Raw genomic sequence first — 10423 nt, 5'->3', positions numbered from 1 at the left:
GCCACCGCGGGCTGCAGTCCCCGCCGCGGGGAGGGGCCGGCCTGCCTGCCCGCCCGCCCACAGCTCAGGCTGCCTTTTTTGTATGGCCGCCAGCACCCCGCGCCGCGTCCCCGCCGCCCAGCGCCCCGCACGACGGCGTGCCCCCGCCCTCTGGAGCCGGGCGGAAAGGCTGGCCTTAGCCTAGGCAAGGCTCCTGGCCCGCCTGCCAGGCAGCAGAGCCGCTTTCCGCGCTCAATAGAGCCTGCCCTGTCCTGGGCGCTCACTACACAGGCAGCAGGAGCCGCGACATGCCGTTCTGGCCGCCGGCGCCTCCTGGCAGCTCTGACAAGCCGCAGTCTTGTCTTCCTTGCCCCTGCCCTGTGCAGCCTCACCTGGTCCTCCTGCCGATTCCCGCCCGTCTCCCCTACCCAGGGCCGGACGCAGGCATGGGCGAACCAGGCGGCCTGAACATGGTGAAAATAATGGTTTTTACTATCATGATCTCTGGCCAACGGGGGCCCAATACTAAAAGGTTCGCCCGGGGGCCTCTAGGTGCGGTGTTGCCCCCACCTTTGGATGCGCTGTTCCAGGGTCCTCCGTGGGTCCCCTATGCCAAGAAGCAGGCAGGCGTTGGAGGTGCAAGGAGCTGCTTTTCGTGTCGCTGTCCCCTCCAAGCATCAGCTGGGGGAGTGGGGTGGGGTGGGACAGGGAAGGGGAGGAGTACAAAGGGCCTGGAGCCGACTGGTTTCTGCTGTGACTGTTTCCCCGAGTCCCAACTGCTCAGAAGAGCTGCACCAGCATTGCTTGAGAGCCATCACTGTGCCCATTTTGGGTGGATGTGGGGGATCCCAAAGCACTTTGCAAACATCAGCGCATTCAGCATTCCCCTCTGAAGGTACACGCATCATCAGCTTCAGTTTACAGACAGGGAAACTGAGGCACAAGAGGCAAGCCTTACCTTGCCTGAGGTCACGTGGCAAGTCTGTAGCAGAAGCTGGAATAGATCCTAGGCATCCTGACTCTCAGACCAGTGCCTGAACCCCTAATCCATCTTTCCTCTAATTAAAAAAAACACTGTTCTTCAAAGACAGGTAGCCAAGCTGGCCTCTAGAAACAGTCTCCTTTGGGCAAGTCTCTGCCTCCCCTTGCCAGACCACCTGTTCCGCTTCATGTGGGCACTAATGTTTCAGAGACTTCCCAAAGCCCTGGAGCATGCTAGTGCTCTAGGACTGAAGGCAGGATGCTGGTAGATGAGGTGGAGGGAGGGGTGAAGCCTCAGCTCCACCATGGTAAAGCAATGTCCTGTGGGTTTGTTAGGCCTTGTCCACACAGAAAAGTTGCACTGTTTTATTGCAAGAATGATATAACCCCTTTAGCATGGGCATGGTTATACTGCTACAAGAATGATTTAAACCAGTGGTGCTTAGCCTCTGGTTCATGAGCTGAATCCAGCCCCTGGGGCTGTGTCATTCAGTTTGTGGGCCTTTTCACTGCTCTGGAAATTTGGCAGTGGGGGAGCAGGGACAGCATTAGTCACCATGATTTCCAAAGCTGCTGCAGCCTGCAGACCAGCTCCATGCCAGTCATCCAGTCCACAGGGCCAGAAGATTGAGTGCTACCGCTTTAGACCCGTACAGCCAGTCCCTCGTGGAAGAAGATAACGCTACACTCATACAATGCCCCTTTATATAGATGTAACTGCATCCATTGTGGGGATTGCACTAGTCACTGTATATTAATAAAAATCATACCCTTAGCCAAACTACATATAGACCCAGCCCCAGCGAGCAGAGGTACGTTAGCCTTGAACATCACATTCTAGTCCAGGGCTGGGCAAAATGTGGCCCAGGGCCGGATGCAGCCCGCCAGGCCATTCTATCTGGCCTGTGGGGCCCCTAAAAATTTAGAAAGTTAATATTAATCTGCCTGTCATGCAGCTCTCAATGGCTTGCCAAAACTCAGTAAGCGGCCCTCTGCCCAAAATAATTGCCCACCCCGTCCTAGTCTCAACAAGGCCTCTGCTGAGGCTTGCTTTTTAGGGCAGTTCTCAACTGTCTACCTGTGTGTGTTGGAGGGGGCGGGGTGTATTCTTAAATTGAGTTAGCTAATCCCATCCAGAAGCTTTTTCCAATGGTGCTTGCTGATAGTGTCTCACCATAGGAAGGTCACAGCAGACACACTTTTAATTCAATCAAGAAGGCTCAATGTCAAATAACCCAGGGGAAGTCATAACTCCTCAAGAGCTATTGATTCAGACTGCTTGTCTGTAGAGACCTGTGATTGAGGGTACCCTTTGCCCCAGTCACAAGGGCTAGGTATTTACATGTTTACTTATGAGAGTGATTTTAAGCCTTGGATTTCCATAAATAATCTAAGCAGAGTGATGCCAACAGGGAAAAAAAAATCAGAGTACCTTGCTCCACCACAAACGAATCCAGTTCAACCCCTCCTCAGAGCAAATACAGTCAGTCACTCCCAGATGAAGGAAGTGTATTGCTTAACCCTTAGATCACACAGACCGAATGTTAAAAAAAAAAAAAAAAAAGCAACAACCTTCACCAATTCAGTGAAAAGCTTACACACGGAAATACCGCACTTTCAGCACGGAGCACACCCTGCTGATGATTGACTTGCCTCAAAGGGAGGTCACAGACAGGAAGTGAGGCAATGAAAGTTTACCCAGAAATCCCACCTATTACACCATCTTAGATGGTGAGGCAATGCAAAAAAAAGCCACACCGCCATGCATAGATGCATCCTTCTTCAAATAAGCTTTTCCATCTTCAGTTTAAAAGCCACACCGCCATGCATAGATGCATCCTTCTTCAAATAAGCTTTTCCATCTTCAGTTTCTTTTCTTATATTAAATCCCAAATTCTCCATCTCCAAGACTGGTACCCAAAGTCAAGGCTAGATAGTGATTGCATATGCAATAAAATACACCCTTCAGCTCCAGCAGAGAGCTTTAATTTTAAAGAAAGCCTTGAAAAGTAACTGAAGCAGTGGCGCCTGTCTAAGCCTGCAGATACCCTAACCAACAGCTTGGAGAGGATGACTCCCATCCTGTTCATCTCAGTGAGATGTTAATTTTGAAACCTAGTGATGGCCCTCCAGAAACTAGCACATTTAACTAATTCACTGCTGATTATCTGGCTGCTTCTGCTAAAATAATGTCAATCTGAAATTACCCCACTGCTGTAACTATACAATACTTCAGTAGAAAACCCTGTGGTATATCAAACATCTGCAGGGACACAATCAACCAGAGAGGGGGCTGCTGTGTGGACTGTAATACTCCTGCCACAAAGTTATTTGAAAACCTCCTTTTTCACCTAAATGAAGCTCCCAGGGAATCTCCCATCTGCTCCATCAGAGAGATGAAGAATCCAGGGCCATTTGCCAGACAGTCACAGGGCCTGCCATGTAGCCTATTTATCAACACTTTCTTCCATTTAGAAAGATGCACCCGAGTGATGGGAACTGGATCAAGTTAAAACCTTTTTGTAGGAGTGAGCAGAGAGAGAAAGAACCTAAGAAGCAGCAGAAACCACCAAAAACAAACCAACCAGATTCAAGGCCTCGTGCGTCAGCAAGACTAACAATTAGCACACTCTAATTTAAGATGCCATCTGCCCAATGGGGCCTGAACAAAAGAGGTGCTGTGCACCAGTTGTTCCCAGTCAGCTCTGTGTGCTCAGCACCTTTGACAGTCAGGCTCTACGTCCTTCAGGGCACTCTGCGGCACACCAGGCTGGGAAGCACAAATCCATGGTAACAATCTGTCATGGATTCCACAACACTTCAAACAAGGCAGCCACAAAGCTGCTTTTTGTGCCACAGTTTCAGGAAGCAAATGTCAATGTTCCCAGCATCCTTAGCTGAGTCAAAGTGTGAGGCAAAGAGACACATTTGGGCAAATATTATAAGAAGTCTCTATGTCACTGCATCCCCAAATGGCTCATAACTGCTTCAGCCCATATCACTCCTAATCTTAAGTACTTCATAAACACCATCTAATTCATTTGCAGACTTTTTGTGAGACTCACTGGCACTTCCAAGAACAGGAATTAATTTCTCTTTAATAGCAACTCAAGGCTTCAAATCCATTAGTGCCAAATCACAGAACAGCCATCAGTGACCGCCTGGAGACAGGCGCCCAGCAAAGTGCATGAAAACAAAGACAGATGAAAGCTTCCATGTGCTTAAAGTGCCGTGTGCACAGGAACATCCTAATCGTGCAACTGCTTCTATACAAACAGACCCCTGGCTTCCTGTTGCCACTTGTCCAGTTTGTATCTGACAGTTCATGAGTTAGGGGTGGCTGGGGAGTCTTTGTAAGGACTCCAGTTGGACACCTAACCCAGATTCCCAATGTCCAGTAGTTGGCCCTCCATTAAGCAGTGACCACTACCTAAAATAAAAACACAGAACAGCTTTAGCTAAAACATGGAGGCCTTAGGGCCTTGCCAAGTTGCTGTGACTGCCATGGCAGCAGCAAGAGGAGGGTACAGAGCTGGGTGCAATGCCCCAGGGGCAAGTATAGTCTATAGCAAGGGAATTTGTGGGTTGCAAAGGGTTTTTCAAACTGGTGGCCCAGCCTGGGTCCCAACCTGCCCCATGACCATTAGTACTTTAGGGTTGGTTGTCTGGGTATGGCTTCAGCAGAGGTGGGCAACCTCACCTGGCTTACTGTCAATCTAATCATGGGACCCAGCAGCGCCCTCTTCCTCACGAGCAGGCAAGCTAGGGTTGCTGGCATATATTACCTTGAATGAAAGCCCAAAAGGGCTGAGGTTGTGGAAAGTATTTCTTTAAACTCCAGCCAGGGAATGACAACTTCTGACAATGCCCAGAACCAGAACTGAAAGCAAGCAGGCTTCGTCTGATTAGGTTAATCCCATGAAAGTCACCTCAGGGCATTGCCCGCTCTGTCTTTGAGTAATGTGTCATAGAAAGAGACAGGAGTGCGATTGAAGGACCTGGCACTAATTCTTTTCAGCAGCCCCAGATCTGAAGCGAGTGTTAGATATTACCCTGTGTGTCCAAGAGAGTTTATTAAGAGGTGAATGAATCACATGCAGTCTGCCAACTTCACCTAATTCGCACACAAGCTCAAGGCCTACTCAAGAAAGGTCTCTCTGTCTCTCTCCAATAAGATCTCCCACACCGACCTCCAAGAACAGACTTGAGCGCCAAAAGTTTCACCACCACAACACTGTGTCTAAACATAAGCTACTAAGGAACACACCCCCACAGAAACCGTAGGTGCCTCTACTGAAACTTGGATAAAATTAGTGCTTTTATAAAGCCCTCTTTCAGTGCCTTCCTGAATGATTGTATAGTTACAATACACAGAGCTAGATCATGTTGTGGATCACAGCCCCAAAACAAATTGTAAGGGAAAAATCAGACCACTTCTGATCTCTACCTAGCTTGTCCAGGCTCTGGGCTTAGTCACATAAGCGTGCTTGGGAGCTGGGAGGCTAGGTGTTTCTGGTTTCCCCTTGTAGTGTGATCGCCACAACACCCTGACAAACACAGCTGGGATAATTTCGTGTCATCATAACTTGTTTCTCCTGTAGGTCAGCAACAAATGACCACCCTCTCTAGAAGCTGAGGAGGGTAGGAAAGGAGTTATTCTTCTCTGGTGCCTTTCCTGCACTGCTTCCAACATTGGTTGTGGTATAGCCTAGCTTTTACAAAACAGCATATCAGTCACATCTCAAAGCACTTTACAGAGGAGGTCTTGCCACTGGAGGTTCTTCAAAAATCAGATATGCTACTGGTCTCCTTTTGCAATCAACATGCATAAAAATATTTCATAAAACTTTTCCTCCTGTTTCAGACATTCAGTGGTTGCCACCACAGCAACAAGATACAAAACGGAGATACAAACACAGCACCTGTTGGTTTGTTGTTTTTTTTTTTTTTTGAGGGCAACGGAAGAAAATGAGATTTGCCCTGAGCACTGAACAACACATCACCATAATCTCGTGTTATTTTTCCCCTTGGTCAATATTTAGTTTGTATGGCCCTGGGAGCTGGTCAATATTTGTATGACCTCAGCACATCTAGAATCCTTTGTACTTTGTCCCCAAGTAGAACCCTTTTGTGGGAGATCCCAAATCTTCTTCTGGCTCGTGAAGCTGGCTTTCCTCCCAGCACACCTGAAAGATCTAGTTTTGCTGTTGTAGCCGACTTGGACAGTACTTAGCACCCTATACTGGACCTCATAAACATTTGTAATGATAACCCTCACCCATCATCCTGTTCCAAAACAAAGCCCAGATAACAAGCACTGGACAGCCTACAGGGCAGGGATCAGGAGCTGCACATAAGCCACCATCTCAGTTAGCACTTGTTGGTCCACTTGCTGTTAGCCTGAGCCAAGGCTAGGGAGTGAATGGGCCACTAAGACAGAGCTCCCCTCTAGACAGAGTCCCTTTTTAGGGCAGAACTGTGGGAAACTACTGGGCCCTGTCCATACAGGCCTTCTATCTCCAGAGCTCAGTCTGGCACCTGTCAGCACCAAATCCAACTCAGGGTTTCTCCAGGTGCATTTGCTACAAGATGAGCCTGTGGGGACAATGCCAAGGAACAGGGTCTGCAAGAGCAAAGGTGGCAGCAGCAGGAAGCCTGCATCATTAGCATCCCATTAACATGAAAGTTAGGTTATAAAACTAATCTTGTAAAACGCTCTCGTGCAGCTTGTGTCCTCTGGACCAGGGAGCCCCCCAGGCTGCCATGGTACACCCTCCTGCAACCCAGTTAGGAGACCCAGAATCTAGTCACACAAGCACACCTGGTGTTGACTGGGCCCAGTGTGGAGAAGGGCGAGCTGAACTGCCCTTCGTGGGAACAGAGCCAAGGGGTAGCCAGGAGCACCCATATACCACATATCTTTGGAGCTCCCTCAGCAGACAGTGCGCTACACCAGAGGTGGGCAAAATGCAGCCCACATGCAGGTCGGATGCGGCCCACCAGGCCATTCTATCCGGCCCGCGGGGCCCCTAAAAAATTGAGAAAATTAATATTTATCTGCCCCTAGCTGCCTGTCATGTGGCCCTCAATGGCTTGCCAAAACTCAGTAAGTGGCCCTCTGCCCGAAATAATTGTCCACCCCTGCGCTACACAGTCAGCAGCAGCCCTAGCCCTGCCCTAGCCTGGGGGAGACAGGTTGAGTGGCATGACAGGTGTTTCCCCATCTCCAAGAGAAAGCACCCCCTCATCAGCAGCTACAAATAGCACAAGGAAGCAAGGCGCTGCTGACAAAGTGACAGAATGCTTAACAGAGGGAAGGAATGAGCCAGGAGGGGAGATCGGCAGCAGACATACTCTGCATATTGATGACAGAGAGGAAGAGCACTGTCTTTTTCACTTCTGTCCTTATGAAAGGAGGTACACTTTAATTAGTCCTTCTCAGGAAAATACAAGAGGTGCTGGAACGATTTCAATAGCCAGCGGGTTACTAACCAACCAGCCAAGGGGAAATAAACTCACTAGCGGGGACCTAGAAATCCAGTTTAAACAAGACTTTAACAGCTGTAGATGGTTCAATTGTTAATACAAATAAATAAACATAAGCATCTCCTGGGGCTATTTTAGGTCTGGGGGAAGGTAGGGCCTGTCACAGAGCAGGAGTGAAACAACATTGTATTTCTGCTACTTACTTTTTGCAAAAAATCACAGAATCAGCAGTGGGAAGGATCTCAAGGGTCCTCCAGTCAAACCCCTTGCCCAGACACAAGACACACTATTCTTAAACTTCCCCTCTAAGAAGGATGCAAACACAGCAGAAGAAGCAGCAGGGCAGATGGGAAACTCACTTTAGGCAAGTGGAGTTCTCTCTCCTAGGCTGAGATCTGGGAAGAGTGTTGTGATGCTCTGCCCACAGCTTGACTTTCCGTCACTCTGTCACCACTTACAGGAAGCCCCATGGATCGTCATGGCATAACTGCCTCATTGCTTTCTTGCACAAATCACCCTGCAGTGACATAATTAAGAAGACTGAGGCTGCCTCACAGTTTCCTCACTTGGCTTCCTAATCAACACCTCATTAAGTGGGAGGAGCTGTTCCTGGCTCTAAGAGCAACTGTTTCAGGCTCTCTGCAGACACAGGCAGGTGTTGGCTGCTGTAGCAGTGGTGGGCTTCACAGTAAGCCTTCCTTTGTCTAACTGACAGTTAGGAATGGGAAGTTACACAGCTGCCATGAGCCAGCCCAGCCGAGGTGCTTGCTTCCCTTTGCTGGAAGCAGCTGACTGTTGATAAAAGCCAGGCTTCAAATCATCAAAGAAATGAGGAATGGAAAAATCCCCCAGAGGTGCTAGGCAATCTGTCCTGGGGAGGCAGGGCCCCACTGCACTCCCCACCCCTCAATGGCTCAGTCTAGCCCAGGGGCTCTCACTCCTTCCCTGAGGAATCATGGAAAATGAGGGTTGGAAGGGACCTCAGGAGCTCATCTAGTCCAACCCCCTGCTCAAAGCAGGACCGTCCCCAACTAGATCATCCCAGACAAAGTTTTGTCTAGCTGGGTTTTGAAAACATCCAAGGATGAAGCTTCCACCACCTCTCTGGGTAACCTGTTCCAGTGTTTTACTATCCTCCTAGTGAGAAAATTCTTCCTAATATCTAACCTAAACTTCCCTTGCTGCAACTTAAGACCCTTGCTTCTTGTTCTGTCATCTGCCACCACTGAGAACAGTCCAGCTCCATCCTCTTTCGAACCCCAAATGTCAAGGGGTTCAATGTCAAAGAGATGCGGCTGGATTTCTGGGGAGACTCTGCAGCCATGCACCCTGCATGGCTCCCTTTGGTATTTCTGTCCCCATCCCCTCACTCAGATCAGGCCACGTACTGGAGGAACTGGACCTGCCCCAGGCTCTGACCCCTCTCTTTACTCCTAAGCTCCACATCCTTTGAAGCGGGCAGGGGGAGTTCAGTGTCAAGGCCAGAGCATGTGATGACTGTCCTCTGCTGGGGAACAGCAGAAACTGCCTGTGCATACAAAGATAGCCCTCCCTTCCAAAAGGCAGGGCTTCTGTTATGTCCCCAAGGGCAGAGACAGGGGAGCAAACTGTGCCAGGCATCCGCCTGGGGGCAGAGAGCACTCAGTGTGCAGCCCTTGGCACAGAGGAGGCAGCCTGTTGTGCCTTTAAGGCCTTGATGAAGGTGATGGAGTTGCAGAGGGGTGCCAGGAAAGTGGTCACCCCCAGGCTTCAGCCCAGTGAGGGAGTCATCAGATATCTCAGCGCTGGGTGTGGGCAGACTGACAGCTGCTGACTCCCTCCCCTGCCTGGGCAGGAGCTGCTGGTGCCTTCCCTCTGGCACCAATGCTCCTCTGGTTGAGGCCCCGTGGGATCCCAGCCATCCCTATGGGAGCTGGTTGCCGTCCGTGGTGGACTGGGAGGGAGGTGCTGCATGGGCTGGGGGCTCTGCCTTTCCAGCTCAGCAAGCAGAAGCAAATTCACATGGTCTGTAAGTCAGTGTGCAGCCCTGTGAGGAGGGCCCTCAGGGCTGCTCAGACCAGTTCCCACCCATAGCTGTGTGGCATGTGCCTGGCTCAGGTGGCTAGCTTGAAGCCAGCTTAAATGAGCCTCAGTTTTCTCTACAATTTCCAGGGGAATCTGATGCAGCTGCAGGTTGAAGGGAGTGAAAGGCTTTGAGGGGCAGGGAGCCTCAATGCTGAGACTATTGGAGGCACAGTGCTCCAGGCCAGGCCCCCTTCCACCAGTCATTAAGACTCAAGGGGTCCCATCTATGGATCAAAGACATGGGCTCTCAGCTTCCTGCATGGACAGCTTCCTGCAGGGGTGTTTCCCTCCACTCCATTTGCAGATTCCTGGAAGAGTTGCCTCTGTCACAGATGGTGTCTATGGCATCCTCTCCTAGACAGGCCACTTTTGGATCCAATGCTCCCAGCCTCCGTCCCTCCCCACACCCACAAGCATCCTCACTCAAACCTCTCACCCCACCCCAGCACCCCTTCTCTAGCTCACCCTTAGCTGTACACCCCCACCCTGTACATTCCCTTGCCCACTTTCAACCCTGCCTCTCCCTTGCCAACACTGACTGCACCTTTGTGCTCTCTTACAATAATTAACTGGCTAATGACACCAATTACCCCTCCAGGTCACCAAGTGGCTGGTTACTGAGTGACATGGGGCTGCAGGGCTGGGGCTGAGGTGAGGGTGTGAAAGCTCTCCCTACCTCCACTGCCCACAGCTGGCTCCCAAGCATTACATGCATACAGCAGGGGAACAAAACCTCAAGGCACCTTTGTGCCCCTGGGCATGGCCAAACTGAGACTTCTGCCAACTTGTTACATCCAATGCTGTGCCCATGTTTGTATTGTGGCTCCAGTTCACCATGGAGCCCATGGGAGGCTGTGAAGGGCATCCCTGGTCAACAGCTGCAGAGGGAACAAGTCACTGGACTTAAAGTCCC

The 10423-nt window shown here is 50.3% G+C and overlaps 1 protein-coding gene across 1 annotated transcript in view; it reads right to left on the bottom strand.

The window, feature by feature from the left end:
* The window catches only part of SLC29A1 (solute carrier family 29 member 1 (Augustine blood group)), a 43891-nt gene extending 35928 nt beyond the window's left edge, over positions 1–7963 (bottom strand). The window contains exon 1 of the mRNA XM_025197810.1: positions 7806–7963. The gene's annotated coding sequence lies outside the window, so the exon portion shown is untranslated. The remainder of the gene's footprint in view (positions 1–7805) is intronic.
* Between the last annotated feature and the right edge of the window lie 2460 nt (positions 7964–10423).

Source organism: Alligator sinensis, unplaced genomic scaffold (assembly GCF_000455745.1).
Source record: "Alligator sinensis unplaced genomic scaffold, ASM45574v1 scaffold198_1, whole genome shotgun sequence".
Taxonomy (NCBI): domain Eukaryota; kingdom Metazoa; phylum Chordata; order Crocodylia; family Alligatoridae; genus Alligator; species Alligator sinensis.
This window is presented reverse-complemented; position numbering and strand designations above follow the sequence as displayed.